Source organism: Mastigoproctus giganteus, chromosome 4 (assembly GCF_048544385.1).
Source record: "Mastigoproctus giganteus isolate SK-2022 chromosome 4, ASM4854438v1, whole genome shotgun sequence".
NCBI classification, from domain to species: domain Eukaryota; kingdom Metazoa; phylum Arthropoda; class Arachnida; order Uropygi; family Thelyphonidae; genus Mastigoproctus; species Mastigoproctus giganteus.
The window spans coordinates 206,575,029-206,593,842 of NC_143578.1; the positions used below are offsets into that span (position 1 = coordinate 206,575,029).

The 18,814-nt window shown below is 40.6% G+C and overlaps 1 protein-coding gene across 2 annotated transcripts in view; it reads left to right on the top strand.

Annotated features, from left to right (window-relative positions):
- LOC150087345 (uncharacterized) overlaps positions 1-18,814 on the top strand; it is a 184,697-nt gene that overhangs the window by 91,602 nt on the left and 74,281 nt on the right. The gene's annotated exons all lie outside the window — the stretch shown is intronic.

Sequence of the window (18,814 nt, forward strand, 5' to 3'; positions counted from 1 at the left end):
CTGCTGCTGCTGCATATAAGACAATTGGTGGAAAGAGAGGTTTGTAGTAGAGGGCTAGGGTTTTCTTTCTTAGGCCCCCATTCTTTACAGGCGACTCTTGCGAAGAGAGATGAGTACTTCCTGATTTTGTTGCGTATATAGTTGATATGGGGAGTGAAAGATAGGTGCATGTCTAAGATGATGCCAAGGTGTTTCAGCTCAGTTTTTAACTTGATCGTGGTGCCCTGAACTTTTATTTATGGAGGTCTCGTGATGTCCAGGGTCCCTCGAAGTAATATTGAGTTTGTTTTGATTGGGGATATTGTTAAATGATTTTGGTTTGCCCATTTTTGCAGGGTGGCGAGTGCTCGCTTTGCGATGGTTTCTAGCTGAGCCCTGTTGTCTTCAGCGAGCATCAGAATAAGGTCGTCGGCCTGGGCTTCAAACTTTACATCCCCAAGGTCTAGATTCAGGAATCCATCCAGGACCACATTTCATAGGAGCGGGCCCAGGACGCAGCCTTGTGGGTATCCTCTGTGGACTGGTTTGGATATGGAGCTGTACAGAGTTTCTACTCTGACTGATCTGTTTGTGAGGTCGGTGCTGATGCATTTATAAAGGTTGGTTGGCAGGTTAGCCTCCCAGAGTCTGTCAAGGATGCTTGACCACCATAGGGTATCAAATGCCCTGGAAAAATCGACCGCGATGACGAGGAAATATTTCCTGTTTGTTGTTGTAGCAGTTCCGATGATGTTTTCTAGAGCATCCATTGTTGAGTATCCCTTGCGGAAGCCAAACTGATTTGGATATTGTAATCCTGAATTTGCATAGAATTGCTCAATTCTGTTTTTCAGGAAATGTTCTAGAAGCTTGCTGAACACAGTTAAGGGCGCTGTGGGTTGGTAGGAGCCCGGGAAATCCTGTGGCTTAGTTGAGTTTTTGAGTACCAGTCAAAGTGTTGCCTCCCTCCAGGCGAGGGGGAAGTAACCATCTTTTAGACATTTATTATATAAGCTTAGCAGTTGGTCCAGAATAATCTCAGTTGTCTTTTTGATGAATACAGTTTCTAGGAAGTCTGTGCCAGGGGATCTTTTGATTTGCAGCTTAGCTGTTGCATTGTACAATTCATCTCTTGTGAATGGTTCTTCCTGCTCTGTGGTGTACATGCAGTTTTGGTGGCAGAGCAGTAGTTGTTCTGGAGTGGCTGGGTGTAGGTGCCTTGGTAAGGTGGCATCCAGGATATTATTTGTGGATCCTTGCCATGTGGTTGTATGTTCCCCTTGTGGCTTTTTAATATTTAGGTAGGTGGTAGCCATCAGAGTGCCCCACACATGGATGACTGCTCCCAGGGTATCCCAACAGAACATCACCCAAAGCATGACACCGCTGCCACCGGCTGGTTTTCGTCCCACAGTGCATCCAGGCACCAGGTAAATGATGCACACTTACCCAGCCGTTCACACAGTGCAACAGAAAACGTGATTCATCGAACCAGACGACCCTTCTTCCAATCACTCAAGGTCTAGTTTCGATGCTCGCGCCCCTCGACGTGGGCACCTGTACGTGGTGAGGGGATCTCCCAGTGACGCTGCTGGACTTCCAGACTAGCATCACTGGGATCCAACGCCCACAGCCTAGGTTCCGGGCTTACATCAATGGAATCCGGCGTGTTTGCCGTGCGCTGCGACCCGTGGAAATTCGGAAAGGGGGATCCTGGTGGTTGAGGGGCCCAGCTCCAATACACCACTTTGGCCCCTGCTTCGACAAGACGGGTGGTCCTGGAAGGCCCGGCTAGGATCAATCGGCTAGTAGGTTCGCCTGCGAGGGTCAACCGTGTCAAAGCCACGCCCCTACCATCATGGTCCGAGGGACAGGATTCAGGCTGGCGGCGGTGCGGGTATGGTGTCTGGGTAGCCCTGGCGTCCCACTCCCGAGCGCATTTATTGCATGCCGGGTAGTGGGCGTCCCTTTGGGCTCCGTGGTGGGTGGGGAGCCCGGGCACTGAACCACTTAAAAAAACTCATGAATCCTGATAAACTTACTTCTTCAGGGGCCCCAACCCGGTCCCTATCTGAAAACATAGACAATGATCCAGATAGCATTATTGCTAAAAAAAAGGCAGCGAACTGAAGTACCATCAGGGCCTGTTCCAAGGTTCCTAATCATACATTCCACCGGAGAAAAACCAATTGGTAAAATGTCGCCCTTTTTTATCCAAAAAGGGTTGGATGGGTTAGCAGGTTCACCCAAGTCAGTTAAGAGGCTCCGTTCTGGAGACCTCTTAATCGAAACTAAAAATGACAGGCAATCAGAACACCTACTCCGAACAACATCAATCGGAGGAATCCCTATAACAGTGACACCACACAGAACACTCAATTCATCTAGAGGTGTCATTTCGGAGTGGGACCTTCTCGACGTATACGAGGAGGAAATCTGCTCCGAATTAAAACCACAGGGAGTCATTGCTGTCAAGAGAATCACTGCGCGAAGGGATGGAAAAATTGTTAAAACCAGGAGCGTTATCCTGACTTTTAACACTCCTAAACCTCCTGATGAGATTAAAGCTGGATACATCAACTGTTCAGTGCGTCCATACATTCCGAACCCTTTACAGTGTTTTAAATGCCAGAAGTATGGACATTCTCAAATGGCCTGCCGTGGAGTCCTTGCATGCGCTCGATGCGGTGCAAAGGACCACGAAACAACAGCATGTTCAGCCGCAAAACCCACCTGTATTAATTGTGAAGGCGAACACCCGGCCTACTCAAGAGCATGCCAGAGGTGGAAAGAAGAAAAAGAAATTCAACGGCTGAAGGCAGAGCTAAATATATCATACCAGGAGGCAAGGAAATCGGTCAAACCCCTGAATATCAACAAACCTACCTACGCCCAGAAGGTAGCAGGGAGATGTTCCGTCGAAACTCAGACGGACATGACCATTCCTCCAAAGGAGTCTTTCACTCCCATCGTGCGGTATCTCTTAAGCTCTCAAAAACCTGCACAAAAGGACCAATCAGCTGCCACTCCTATATCGGTACCTCCTAATGCTCCACAAGTTCCACAGGTAATCATGAAAGAAAAGAATAAGAAAGGGGAAGTCCCCCCAGTACCCAAGAAAAGATGGATGTAGAGCAGAAGGAGGTAACCGAAGAGTCAGTCTTGGAACTCTTTGCGGAGGAGGAAATGGACACGGGACAGCGTCCATTCTTCCCCAAAAAAGATAAATCCAAGACTGATAAAAGTAAGCCCTCAGCACCTCGGAAGCCGCCTGATGGACCCACCAAGCCAAAATAATGGGTAAATTCCTACAATGGAATTGTCGTGGATTCCGGCGAAATATTGATGACATCAAGGCCCTCCTGCACAAGCACGAGCCAGTTTGCTTTTGCTTGCAGGAGACATATCTAAAGGCAAATGATGATCCCATGATGCATAACACCACAATTTATCGTAAGGACAGAATTGCGGATGGCTCTGTACATGGGGGAGTGGCTATCCTTGTGGGTAACCAGACCCCAGTGCAGCCCTTACTAATTACAACTAGCATAGAGGTTGTTGCAATTCGCCTTACGGTGGGATTTTTATTAACTGTGTGCTCTATCTATTTGCCACCTGGGACCGACATCTCCCAGGCAGACCTTGATGATCTTTTAACGCAGTTGCCTCCCCCTTTCTTACTTCTCGGGGATATGAATGGACATAACACCCTGTGGGGTAGTGCCAACATCAACGGAAGGGGACGAGTCATAGAGCGTATGCTCAATGACAATGACCTTTCCCTTCTAAATACTGGAACAAACACCTTCTTCCACATGCCTACCCGTACCTTTTCTGCCATTGATCTCTCTATCTGCTCCCCTTCTCTACTCCCTTCACTCACTTGGGAAGTGGAGGAGAATCCATACGGAAGCGATCACTTCCCTGTGATAACCTTGTTATACAGTGGGAGACCATGTCTTCCTTTTAGGTTACCACGGTGGAAGATTGATCAGGCTGACTGGACTGCCTTCCAACAACAGGCAAATTTCGATCTTAGCACAGTCAGTCAAGAGCCGATCAATGACGCAGTAAGGTACATCACAGAAATCATCGTCCACGCAGCTGCTAACGCTGTCCCAAAAACATCAGCCCGGTTTCCACCATTTCCCAAACCTTGGTGGAATTCACATTGCACAACAGCAAAAAAGGCTCAAAACAAAGCGTGGGGGATATTTCGCCGATATCCTACCACGAACAACCTTATAGCCTTCAAACGTGCACGAGCCAAAGCACGCTACATTCGTCGTCAGAGTCAAAAGGAATCATGGATCCGTTTTACATCATCTATTAACCAGTCTACCAACTCTAAGGTAGTCTGGGATAAAATCCGGAAAATGAAGGGGAAATATACATCCCACCCTTCTTCAATCCTAGATTATAATGGATGCGCTATTGCAGATCCAACTGCAATAGCCAATGCTCTTGGGGAAACATTCTCTAACATCTCCGCAACATCCTCGTACTCCCCAGAGTTCCTGGTCCTGAAAAATAAAATGGAAAAACAAGCACTTAATTTTAAGACCAAGGGCCTCTATCCCTACAACGGGGCATTCACTATAGAGGAACTGAAAAGAGCCCTCACTCTTTCCAAAGCAAGTGCCGTTGGACCAGATGGCATCCATTATGAAATGATTAGACATCTTTCACCAAAATCTATGGATTGTCTGCTCCTTCTGTATAACAGAATCTTTACTGAAGGGCAGTTTCCGGACTCCTGGCGAAAGGCAATCATTCTTGCCTTTCCCAAGCCAGGAAAGGATCCAAAAGTCACCACCAACTATCGTCCTATTGCTCTGACTAGCTGTCTGTGCAAAATCCTGGAGAGAATGGTCAATTCTCGTTTAATATGGTATTTAGAATCAAATGACCTTCTCTCCAGCATCCAGTGCGGCTTCCGAAGGAACCGGTCCACTTTGGACCATCTTATTAGAATGGAAGCATCCATCCGGGATGCTTTCCTAAAACGGGAACACTTGGTGTCGGTGTTCTTTGACATGGAAAAAGCGTATGACACAACTTGGAGATTTGGCATTTTAAAAGACTTACATAGCCTAGGCCTTAGAGGGCATCTCCCTTTGTTTATTAAAAACTTTTTAGCCAATCGATCGTTCCAAGTTCGTGTGGGATCCTCACTCTCTCGCTCCTTTAGCCAAGAGGAGGGAGTACCACAAGGATCAGTATTAAGTGTCACGCTTTTTGCCATCAAAATAAATTCCATCACAGAACAACTTCCTCCAACTGTAAACAGTGCCCTCTATGTTGATGACTTTAGCATTTTTTGCCAGTCGTGCAACATGAGGGTTATTGAAAGACAACTGCAGAAATCCATTGATAGTCTGAATTCCTGGGCACTTGCTAATGGCTTCAGGTTCTCGCCGGAGAAGACCGTTTGCGTACACTTTTGTCGCAAGCGTAATCTTCATCCTGAACCTGAATTAAGGCTCGGACAAAATGCCATTCCAGTAGCAGCGAACATAAAATTCTTGGGACTCATATTCGATAAGAAATTGAACTTTTTGGATCATATCCGTCAACTCCGCACGGGGTGCACGCGTGGGCTTAATATTCTCCGCTCGCTCTCCTCTACATCTTGGGGAGCAGACAGATGCACCCTACTACGGCTGTATCGTGCACTTGTGCGATCCAAATTAGATTATGGGTCCCAAGTATATACTTCAGCCAGAGACAGTGCCCTTCGATGGCTGGACCCTGTCCATCATCAGGCTCTACGTATCGCTACTGGAGCATTTCGAACATCTCCTGTCCAGAGCTTATACGTCGAAGCAAACGAACCACCGTTATCGCTTCGTCGTAGGCAGTTGTCTCTAAAGTACGCCTTAAAACTGAAATCCCTGCCAGACCATCCTACGTGGCCATTCGTTTTTGAGCCACGATGGGAAAATTTGTACAACACCCGTAAGACTGCCAATCGTCCTTTTGGTATTCGTCTCCAAGAGCTACTCAAAGAACTTAATATGAAGGTAGACAAGGTTGCCCAAACACCAAAGCAACCCTTTCCACCCTGGCATGCTCGTGTCCCGGCATGTGATTTGTCCCTTAGAAATTGGGGAAAGTTGGACACTCCATCTTCGGTCTACCTGCAGCTTTATTCAGCACACCGAGCTGCATATTCCGACTTCGCGCCAGTCTACACAGACGGTTCGAAGTCGGAATTATATGTGGGATCTGCTGCTGTCTTTACAGACAGCACTACATCGGAGCAGATTCCCTCTGAATGCAGCATATTTACTGCAGAGCTGCATGCAATTGAGTTAGCCTTGGATCACATTAGTAAATGCCAATACCAACGGTTCATTTTATATTCTGATTCTCTCAGCGTGTTACAGGCTTTAATATCCTTGAGATATAATCCTCATCCAGTTCTGTCTAGCATTCAGCAGAAGATTCACGTCCTCCACGAACGCGAATATGACATCCGCTTCTGCTGGATTCCGAGCCACATTGGGATTAGGGGAAATGATTTGGCTGACGCCGCAGCCAAATCAGCAATTCCCAATAATAACCGCTGCCTGTTAGTCCCCTATACAGACTACAGGCAAATAGTACATCAAAAGTTACATTCCCAATGGCAGGATTCATGGAATAGACAGACTGCGAATAAATTACATCACATAAAGCCTGTAATTGAACCGTGGCAGTCTAGTCTGCGCAGGAATCGTAAGGAGGAAGTTGTTCTTGCCCGGACCCGCATAGGACATAGTCATTTGACTCATTCATTTTTGCTGAGGGCTGATGACCCTCCTATGTGTGAGTCCTGTGGCACAATTTTAACAATTAGACACATTTTAGTTGAATGTCCAGATTTTAGCAATATCCGTTTTACCGCTTTTATTCATCTGACTGAGCCGTATACACTCAGTCAGATTTTATCTGACAATGACAATGTGTCTGCTGTTTTTTGCTTTTTAAAAACAATAAATATTTTTACTCTTATATAAAATTTTTACTTTGTGCTTTTATATATTTGTTATACCTTTTTGACATAGTGACCTAACTAATTAGGTCACTGAAAATTTAAAAAAAAAAAAAATTTTTATAAATGACCTGGTCTTGGCGCATTATAGCCTTAGTCGCTAATGCGCCAATAAAACCCAAACCCAAACTCGATGCTCGCGTGCCCATTGTAGGCGTTATCGCCAGCGAACCGTGGTTAGCATGGGCACTCGGAGCAGCCTGTGGCTACCCAGCCCCATTCTCAGCAGGTTTCGATGTACTGTGTGTTGTGACACATTACTCTGTCACCAGCGTTCCATTTACTGGCGAGTTGCGCCAGTCATCCTTCTGTTGCCACATACCATCCGGGAGAGCCTTCGCGCACCTCGAGCATCGATGAGCCATGGTCGTCCAACAGCTCGGACCACTTTTCGTAGGTGCTATCCACGGCTGACCGTGAGCATCCCACCAGCCGTGCCGTTTCGGATATGCTCTGACCCAGTCGTCTGGCCAAAGATGTCGTGCGGTTACTGATGAAATTAGAATGGTGGCCGTGCAAGAAAGTGTTGACATTTTGTGTATGCAGGAGCCGTATGTTGGTTCCTTTGCACATGGACATAAAATTGTTGGTTTTCCTGCTGATGCCAGAGTTATAAGTGTAGTTGATGCGAAACCTAAAACAGCAATTGTTGTCTCTAATAAGTTATTGCAGGTAACTGTCCTCTCTGGGCTGTGTAGTCAGAACTCAACATGTGTGAACATTAGTACTCCTAGGTTGACTTTTAATTTAATATCTCTTTATTGTCCTCCAAGTCACGAAATTGTTAATTCTATCCATTATATGGAAACTGTTTTCAGTGAAATTGGTTGTAGTAATTTAATCCAAACCATAAGTCTAACTTATGGTTTGGCGGCATGACTGATCAGAGAGGTCGCTTAATGGAGGACTTTATTTTTTAATGAATAATTTGTGTGTAGTCAATATATCAGGTGAGCCTTATACTTTTAATAATGTTCATGGCAGGTCGAATATTGATTTGACTATAGTTACTCAGGGGTTATCCAGACGAATCTGTCATTGGCTTGTGAAAACGGACTATACGAATAGTGATCATAGATCTTTGGTTTTTCATATTAATTTGGCTGATTTAAATACTTCTTTAGATTTTGATAATTTTGAATTAACTAGATTTACGTATAAGAAGATTAACTGGTCTAGTTTTGCACGGTCAGTGGCTTGAGATTTTTCAGGAGACAATATGGTTAATTTGAATTTTTTAAATGCTTGTGAGTATGCTGCTTTCGTTCAGTCTTCATTGCTTAGAGCCCTCAGTTGTGCCTCAAGAAGACAACGAGTTAAGAGGCGAGTTGTTAATTGGTGGAATGCGGAATTATCCAGGTTAAGGAAAGAAGTATTTTTATGTAGGAAGGCATATCAGAGGTATAGGCGGTGGGGGCTGAATGAGGCTCAATTTTATCACGCATGTTATAGGAATAAAAAGAAAATTTATTATAGGGCTATTTATGAGAGTAAATTAAAGGCTTGGAGAAATCTAGTTACTAGTGTGGGCAATACAGATCCTTGGGGATTAATTTATAAACTATGTATGAATAAAGTAAGACCTGGAGAGATAATGAATACCGTAATCGTCAATGGAGTGGAAACAACTGATTGGATTACAACAGTGCAGGCAATAACATCGGAGTTGTTTCCTCATGAGGAAGAAGGCGGGGAGACAACAGAGCAAGAAGGCATCAAGGACTCTAATGTAACTTACGTTGGGTCTGTTGATAGTAGCTTATTTACTTTAGAGGAATTGAGAGCCGTTTCTAAGAAAATTAACATTTCCAAAGCCCCAGGAATCGATTTAGTAGAGAATATCGCTGTTCTTAAAATGATTGAGCTTTATCCTAACATCTTGTTAAACTTGTATAATAAATGCTTACTTCAAGGTACCTTTCCTGGGATCTGGAAAGTTGGTTTGATCAAGCTGTTAGTTAAGCCGGGTAAAAAACCAAATGACCCAAGAGGTTATAGACCAATTTTGTTATTGGCCAATCTTGGAAAAGTTTTTGAAAGATTGTTATTTTTAAGATTGAACCAAGTCATGGATAAAAATGGTTTGACCCTGCCTTATCAGTATGGTTTCAAGAGAGGGCATTCTACGGAGGATGCCATTAATGATCTCATGAATTTCACCAACCAGGCAGAGGATAAGTATGTGTTAGCCATCTTTATAGATTTTACTGGAGCTTTTGACATGGTGTGGCATCAGAGTATTCTGTCTGCATTAAGGGGTATGCAATGTCCAGACTTATTGTATAGGACGATACAGAGTTATTTGTATTGTAGGAAAATTATACTGAAAGCTAAGCATCTACAGTTTAATAGGAATCTTTCGAGAGGGTGTCCTCAGGGGTCTGTATTGGGCCCACTTTTTTTGGAACTTAGTACTTAATTTATGGCTAGAACAATCAATTGAAAATCTGCATAAGATTGCTTATGCAGATGATTTGGTTTTATGTATTACTGGTAAATCCAGGGCTGTGCTAGAAATAAGAGTGGCCCAGGTATTAGAAAGTCTAGTGTCGTGGGCTGATCTGCACAAACTATTGATATCTACAACTAAAACTGTTATGATGCTTCTTAAGGGGAAACTAAATTATGCGCGACCGCCAAAAGCTTTAATTAAGGGGAGGCAGATTCCCCTAGTATCTGAGGTGAAATATCTAGGTATAAGAATTGATGACAGATTATCGTTTTTCCCACATTTAAATTACTTACACGAAAAAATTAAAAAATTTAGTGCAGCAATAATTCGATTAACACGGTCAGATTGGGGGTTGAAAAGGAAAGTTTTAAATTTATACTACAAGGCAGTCTTCTTACCCATAGTTGCGTACGGAGCATCAGTATGGTACTTCAGAGTTACTAACGTTAAATTTAAACAGAAATTGTTATCGATTCAGCGCTCAATGCTTTACGTTATTTCTAATTTGTGCAGAACAGTTTCAACGAATGCTATTGCAGGTTTTGGCCGGGCATTTGCCTCTAGACTTGTACATTGTGTATCGGGCCCTTTGTTATTACTTAAAAAAAGGCAATGTGGTTTCTTTCATGAATATCACATCGGATGTCACTATAGAGATAGCTAAAGCTAAGAAAAATGTTCTAACACAGTTGATTGGTATGTGGCAACAGAGATGGGATCTTAGTGCAACTGGGGAGGTGACTAGATTGTTTATTCCAACAGTTAAATTTACTTATGATAGTAACAACAAATGGTTTTTTCCTTCTATGGTAACATCGTTTATTTTAACTGGCCATGGCTCATTAAATTTTAAACTACATTACTTTGGTCTAGTCAGCTCTCCTTTATGCACTTGTGGTCAACCTGAGACTTGGAGTCATTTATTATATGACTGTAGTTTGTATGTTGAACATAGAGAAAGGCTAAAAGTGAAGATTGGAAATTTAGTTAGAGGCTGTGAAAGTGACCTTATTGCTAATCAGGATAAATTTCAAGCACTGCAAGAGTTCTGTGTAACTGTTTTTCAACGGAGAAGACATTGGAATAATCGAATGATTACTAATTAAGATTTGGTTATATACATTTTGATTATTTCTGTTTTTTTTTTTTTCTTTTAGTTTGTGTATATTGTGTGTGTGTATATATGTATTTTATTTATTTATTTATTTTTTTTTTTTTTTTATTTATTTTTTTTTTTTTTTGCTGGCTCTCAGGTGTGGGCAGCCTGGGAGCGGGATTGCTGGCACCCACCGGTATAGCACTACTTCCGGTGAGTGCGGGATTTTTGTGCATGAGGCACTTAAAATAGAAGACCAGGCCCAGCACCAAGTGAATATGGGCGGCCCTTAGGGTCTATTCGCCAACGGGGAGCGGCTGTGCAGGTGACAGCTTCTCCCTGATGGCGAAGAGACCTTCCATACAGGTCTATTTTGCAGAGGTTCTGCACAAAGTCAACTTTATCAGGCGGAGATAGACGGAAGTCTAGGTGCCACCTTAGACATAATAATAATAATAATAATAATAAACACCTCGGACCACTTTTCGTAGGTGCTATCCACGGCTGACCGTGAGCATCCCACCAGCGTGCCGTTTCGGATATGCTCTGACCCAGTCGTCTGGCCATTACAATTTGGTCTTTGTCAAACTTGCTTAAGTCTGCTGCCTTTCCCATCTGAAAAATTATAGTAACACTGATTAACGGAGTTCATATCAGGTGTTTTTTGTACCGTGTTCCACCCTGCGCACGGGCTGTAGTTCACCTGCATTTGCTTCGATTTGCATAACGACTCGCTGGTCATAATGTTTTAGCTCAACGGTGTATGTACCCAGGCTCCCAAAGTTAATTGACATCAGGCGTTCAATGACTGGTAAAAATATTCACAGGAGCGATAAACGCCCCCAACATCTGGGATTTCTGTCAGTGGTACAGCCCTCCGCCATCCTCGAGTTCTGATCCCCCCACTAACCTCAAATACTGTACAACTGTCTGAAACCTAAAATACAGGACTGCTGCGTATTGAAATTAAAAATTAAATCTCCAGAAAATGGCTACCAGTGACAAATACCGTTGCATTCTCCTGGAGTGCATCGCATCTGTTCTACTGGAATGATTTTTTTCCACCAAATCTTGTGGCTTAAACTGTGCCAGATTTACTAAACATCGACACCAGCCATCTAACTCTCCAATCCATACTGCACTGTTTTTGAGCGTCAACAACAATTTTTTTTCATTTGCGTTTGTTTGATCAAAATTCATGGTTTGATTTTGATTCAACTTCCCTGTCATTGTTTTTAATTGTTCTTGATTTGTGCTACGATATTCATATTTTAATATAATTTCCTATTTCATTATTTTTTATGTATGCTTTTTAATTTTTGTTTAATTTATAATTTCCTATGTAACTTTTCCTTTACCCCATTTTTAATCACATGTATCATTTGTTGCCTTAATGTAAAACTCCTGCCAATGTCGCCTTGATGTGTATTATTGTTCCTAATACTTGAACTGTACTTAGCAGCTATAAAGATAATTTAATTTTTAACTTGCGCCCGAACATGTGTTTCTACAGACATGATACACACAGACCTGCTCTACTTGCAGTAAAAAATGTCTTCAGTAACAGTCAGGGGCGGACCGTCCCGGGGGTGAACTGCACCCAGGCACAAACGTTCAAGGGGCTCTTGAAAATCTGAAATTAACTGAAATGAAGAAAATTTTAAAGGGGCGCCACATACCCTAAGAACGCCCCTGGTAACAGTATTCTGGCTTCGCCACTTGTCGCCCCTTTGGAGAAGTATGGATCAGAGTCCCGTCGACGACTGGACGAATTTCTAAAGGTCTCTTCAATCGAGGCTGTAGTTATCCGATCTCACGCGGATGGAGCAGTGTTTCAACATGTGAGTTGTTTTTCAGTCGCACAACATGCAAACCTTACCGGAAACAGACATAATGCACAATGGCGCAATATGACCCAAGTCGCTGTTGCACCTAAAAGTGAACAACAGCAGTAAAAAATTAATAGCATACTTCTGCTCCCATTTCTTTGCTATTATGAAATATTTTTTCCCCTGGATTTTTAAATGAATTATTATTATTGCATATGCTAGATTAACACACTATTTAGAGTTGTACATCTTGTGTAGAACTGCAAGGTAAAAAAAATAATAATAAAAGTTGGGTTAAAAAGTCTTACGTTACACGTCAGACGTTATTAAATAGTAATAATTCATGGTTTATAAAAAAAAAAAAAAAAAAAAAAAATCAAAAGCAACACCTATGCGCGAACGACAACATTTTCTGTGCATCCACCATATTGCCCATTTAATCAACGCACGGTCAAACGTAGTACTGTATACAATGCTTCATCTACAATATATGGATAGCTTATGTGATATGTATGAAGTAAAGAGTATAATAAATACCGATAGATGCAATAGCATGCATATATCGGTCTGGTTTAAATGAAATTTGGGACCCGACAATAAAATAACCAAATATAAACTTTTGTGAAAATCCATCCACTAGCAGTCCGGTTATTACCCGCGGACGGACGGACGGATAGACCCGATGAACAAATAGATGCTTTACGCATATATGCTAACACGCTTAATTAAAGAAAAAGAGAAACGCGTTGGTTTGAATTTAGATCATATTAAAGTACTTTTGCTATGAACTGGTTATGCGTTTATTTGCCCAAAACCAACTCGTTTTTGCGTTAAACAAATTGAAATAGAACACTTGACCTAAGTATGTATAAACATGACATTGATAACAGCTGACGTCTCTCTCTCTCTCTCTCTCTCACGGTAATAAGTAGTTTACACAAAGAATAAGAAAATCAACAAACACTATGCAATTTACGGAATTCCGTAGTAATGGGTAAACTGGAAGCTGTCTTGTGGAACAAACCACTTCTAACCTAGTGGCATACTTAACCATCCGGAAGTGAATTTTCTATTTTAAGGGCTCGATTTCCCTAACTCGCGTACTTCCTAACCCACATCCTTATGCTTATAAAGCATGTGTTTTTAATACTCCAGATAGTAAGTAGTATATTGGAAACGTTGATTTCAGCCCAACTCATTGCACATAATTAACTTTCTCATTTTGTGAAAAAAAAAAAAAAAGAAAAAAGAAAAAAAAAAGTCATTTAGTTTATGCCTTGTATGCAAAAAAATCACTGGGCGTTCGCTCATTAGGGCTTGTTAAAATAGTATGCATTCTCTGAGTTTGTCGAAAATAATTGTGTCATACTTGTTCACACGGCCAAGGGATATACTTCCCACCCGTTCTACATTTGACCTTCTTTCGCTCCCCCCTTACACACGATCCCGTTACCTCTGCCGATTGCGATTCTTTACAGCAGTAAGTGTTTCCCAGAATTCTTTATTTTGCTTATTATTTATTTATTTATTTATTTATTTATTTTTAGCTGCAGAAAACAATTCATTAAAATTTAATACAGTGGTTCCTCTTATAGGAACCATTGGTTAATTTAATCAGCCGCTTTATCGAATCAAAACTTAAACCCGAACCCTTTATACGTTGCAGTGTGTAAAACTGTAATCTATTAGAATCACAGTTTCAATTCATTGGATCATGAAAGTTGATAGAGCTATATATAATCCGTGTTTTTTCGGGTTTTATTCTTTCTCCCTCTTTCATCTATTTTTTTTTTTTTTTTTTTTTAACTATACTATTAACTCACTGTGTGTTGTTTACATATAAAACGTTTTATCGGACATCTGTGGGAAATAATCACTTGATAAGATTAACTCAATATATTACCACTCTTATACCACGTGAAATTAATAATATAGTTTATTAAGCTATTGCCTAAACTACTATACATTAAGGTAACGTTTCAGGTACTTTACTGCTACCCATCATCAGACCATATTTAGTCTGATGATGGGTAGCAGTTTTATTAGTTAGCTATGGGTAGCAGGTATTAGTTTGTTTACTGCTTGCTGTCTCCCCTTTCTGTGAATGAACTCTGCTGTGGTGTAATTGAGTTAAAACTAACCCCCCCCCCCACACACACACAATTCCCGAGAAGCTTGTGTGCGATTATTGTAAGCATGAGAAACACTGCCTTACAGTATAATTTCCATCAAAGCTGGAAAGGTTTGTCTTATTTAACTGAATGCAATTCGGATAATACAAACGCATTTGAATTTCAGAATCTGTATTACGGTAATCAGATATATCACGATCAACAATTACGGGTAGTTCTTTCTTTTCATGTTCTAAGCTAAAACCTGTCTTGATTGGTTGCTAACGGAGACAAAAATTGTAATTATACAACTATTTACAAAGAAGGCTAAAACAATTACACAACTATTTCAGTATAAACTCTCTACATAATGAAAGATAGGATTAGAATGGTTTACTTTTAGAACGTTGTTAATTAGTGGTTTAATAGCTTTATACTGCAGTAAAAGAAATGATCAAATAAATTGAACTCTGCATAATAGGTTTTAATAATGTTGCGAAAGCGGGCCGTTGGCGTCATAAATAATACAACCGAAAATAAAGCCCAAACATTTTTGGCAAGTGCCGCAACTAAGGAAACTTTTTTTATTTTTTTTTTTATTTGAAAACATCTATAGCGTCACCTAACAATGGCATGTAACTGAAGTTTAGCAATCACGTCACTACCCACGCAACTGGTGAGAAATGTGATGTAAAATACTGAAATTAAAGCTTCACCTACAATAGCATACGGGACCATGGTAGCCTTGTGGCAATGCTACCGGCTTGCTGAAAAGCTGGTCGAGGTTCGATTCCAGCTGCTGTCCTTAAGGGAATTTTCCCAGGGGTTTTCCATTCAGCATCGAGTTTGGCGGTCTCAAACCGTGGTCGTGAGATTTTCCACCGGAATTGACTCCGGGTTTCTCCTCAAAACAGACAAGCCCCCCTTCGCGACGAGAGGTAGACGAAATTTTGATAGGGCTAGGGACGCGCGTAGACTAAACTCCGCAGCGTTTCGTTGCGGACTTTACTCTAGAGGGAAGGTGGTTAGTAGGGTAGCGGCGCCACCATCATAAGGTGGTTTGGGCAGTCTATTTAACAGACTTGTTCTGCCCCTTTGTGGTATTCACCACCGTACGTGATTATGGGAGACTGCTACAACCATAGGACTTGCGCTTCTTCGTATAGGTACTGAAAATATTACATTTAGTTTAGTACGTGTATAGCTGGGTCCGTCTCCTCGTGGCGTGGACGGGTACTGGGAAGCAGCCTTCCTGGTGATCGCTGCCTCCTGGTAGCTAAGCGGCCAGAAACAACTAAACAACACACACACTAAGCGAACATAGTACTGCACGCATTTCTGGCCATTGTACAGAGTTTTGTATATCATCACATGGAACCATGGTGGAGATTAACTAATGTTTAGGGGCCACCTTACATAAGATACAATACAAAAAAAAAAAAAAAATTTTCTGCTCTTTAAAAGAATTCAATGCACGCACTAAGGCAGTGGATTTCAGCTGCAGCTAAAATCTATCGATTAAAATTTTGTTATGCGGTTTAGCAAAAATCAGCTGCTGGGGTTTGCACCTGCTGCAAAATATAAGTTCATTACAAAAAAAAAAAGTATTTACTAATGTGCGCAGAGCATTTTATTTCATACGCAAGCAAACGTTAACGATTCACAGCAAAATGCACTATTTATGCGCGAACAGAAAAAAAATTTTTCGTTTTTGCGTATATCAGCAAGCATAATATCCTGTGCTTCACCTACAGTATATGGATAGCTCATGTGATATATATTCTAAATAAAATAATAATTGCTGGAATTCTTCATTGGTGTGATTTTAATGAAACGTAGAAGGGTCGACAAATCTTTCTTACGGAGCGAAAAATAAAATTTCGTTAAAATCCATCCACTGGGAAGTGTTATTACATGCAGACGGATAGACAAAGAAGTAATAATTGCAGCATTTCTCTTAGTCCGATTTTTTTTTTTTTTTTTTTTTGCTTCATTATTTCAGCAGTAAAAAGAATATAATAATACCGTAGGACCTCTATTATCTGAACTTCTACCAACCGAAGTCTCTGAAAGATTTCAAGACAGCCAGTTATACCGGTCTCGGAATTGTTTGCACAGCAATGAGCGGGACTAATGAGTCAATATCACTTCCAACCAGTACAACGATATTTGTCAACAAAAACAAGATTAAATATAATTTTGTCAAAAGTTTATCCAGTGCTTGCAGATATACTCACTGGGATGACACGATTAATTACGACTATGCTCGAACTTATAATCAGCAGTGATCATCATAACATTTTGGGAAGCGTAATAACTGGAACACAGCTTAATGTAAAAAAAAAAAAAAAGTTATCACAACGAGATATCAATAGGCCATTTGCAATTTGTTTTTTCTTATTAAATTTTTAATACATAGGCTATACTGTATATTTCCACAATACTATGCTGCAGTGAAACAAAAATTAATTTATATGTAGGTAATAATTAAATCCCAAACCTTTTATAAAATGACGAAGGAGCACGGTTTTGATTATCTAAATCTTCTGTTATCTGAGGAAATTTCGTTCCGTTCACCCCAGATAATCAGGGTCCCACTGTTAATGCATAGGTTTCCGACGTTTTTTTTTTTTTTTTTTTTTTTTTTTTTTAGCATTCGTGAGAGTTATCAGTTTTCTTTACTACTGGTCGTGCCTTTTCTGATTCGAATCGCAGGTTACGTTAACTACAAAATGCTTTCCGACTCATGAGGATCGAATAAGGTCTGGTGTTCAATACAGACTTCTTCTGATTAAGAATTTTGAACAAATCGGAGTAAGAAATATCAACTGAGAAGCATATATTATTATTATTCTATAATTCATACAATCTTGTTTTCTTTTTGCATAGTTAAAATGCGAGTGTATTTAAAAATGCGGAAGTAGTGACGCAAGCTAATGTGACTAGAGCAGTAAATCTCGCAAAATGGCTTCTTGGATTTTTGTCAACAATTTTGCATGTTGACTTCTATAAGACACTAACTAAACTGTAGCAATGTCTTATAAAGCTTAACGTTTATCGTATCATTTAACTCAAAAGATTTTTCCTCCCTTCAGTATAAGTGGAAGGCCTGTATTAGTACTGTTCTAAAAATGCAAATGACAAAGCTGCAAGTTCTTTACTGTTGCGTAACTTCTGTTGCACCACTTTTACTGCTACTGTTTATTTATTGGGCATTATATCGTTAACATAAGGCGATTATCGGACAAACTTTATGCAAAACTGAAACCTACGTTAAGAGACAATCAAGGAACTTGTGTGATAACGTTCAGGAGTTGCACACCTCGTTCTTTTAAGCCTGCGTAAACCATTACTTGTGTACAGATTTCAGCCCCAAAAATCATAGAATAACATGTCATCAACCTCTTTAAAAGGTTATTTCTCTTTTGTACAAAATATGACTATGGACGATGGTTTACAAGATTACGCTGTTTCCGTTTTGTAGATTCAGATTTCAACCCGGATATTTCTAGTAATCATTATGTTCGTGTGCAAAGAAAATTATCTTATTCACGAAATGTGATTGCCTAAGATTAATGTTGAAATTATTGATAGGGTAAGCGGAAGAGGAAAAGTTATAGCATAGTTTTTTGCGACCAGGAAAATTGCTTGCGATTATTCTCTTCAATTTTTACCTAACTAAAGTGCAGATGCTTCAGTATAAATTAAAACTGGAGGATGGTGCATTTGTTAGGCTATTATGGCGTATTGCTATAAAGGGTGGTTTACGCAACTGCACAATTAATTATAGATAGTTTACGACCAGATTATGGGGACTTTGTGTACAGTATATTTTCATATACAGTATATTTTTTAGTGACTCGGATATAAAAACATGGTGGCGAATTTTCGTATAATCATTGATAATACTTTAATAATTATAAAAATGATCTACATTAACGATTCATCCACTTACCGGTTTTTGAAAAAGGGAATAGCCGAAAATATATTCCCTATAACCGAAAGTTTGATAACCTTTCGAAAAGGGAAGTAGTGATAATTTCAACCATTTTTCACATTAACGGCCCATTCACTTTTCCGATTTCTAAAGAAGGACATGGGGGATATAAATAAATAAATATATGTTTATTTTACTTAATTAAAAATAGTTATTAATGGCCCCAGCCATGCGCCCCTAAGTGTATTTTGTCTGTAGATGAGTGCAGGAACATATTCAGGGGGTGCAGAGGGGCATATGCCCCTCCTTAACCATGCGTATAAGTGTTCTTAGGTCTATATAAAAAAAAAAAAAAAAAACCTGCCCCTTACGAT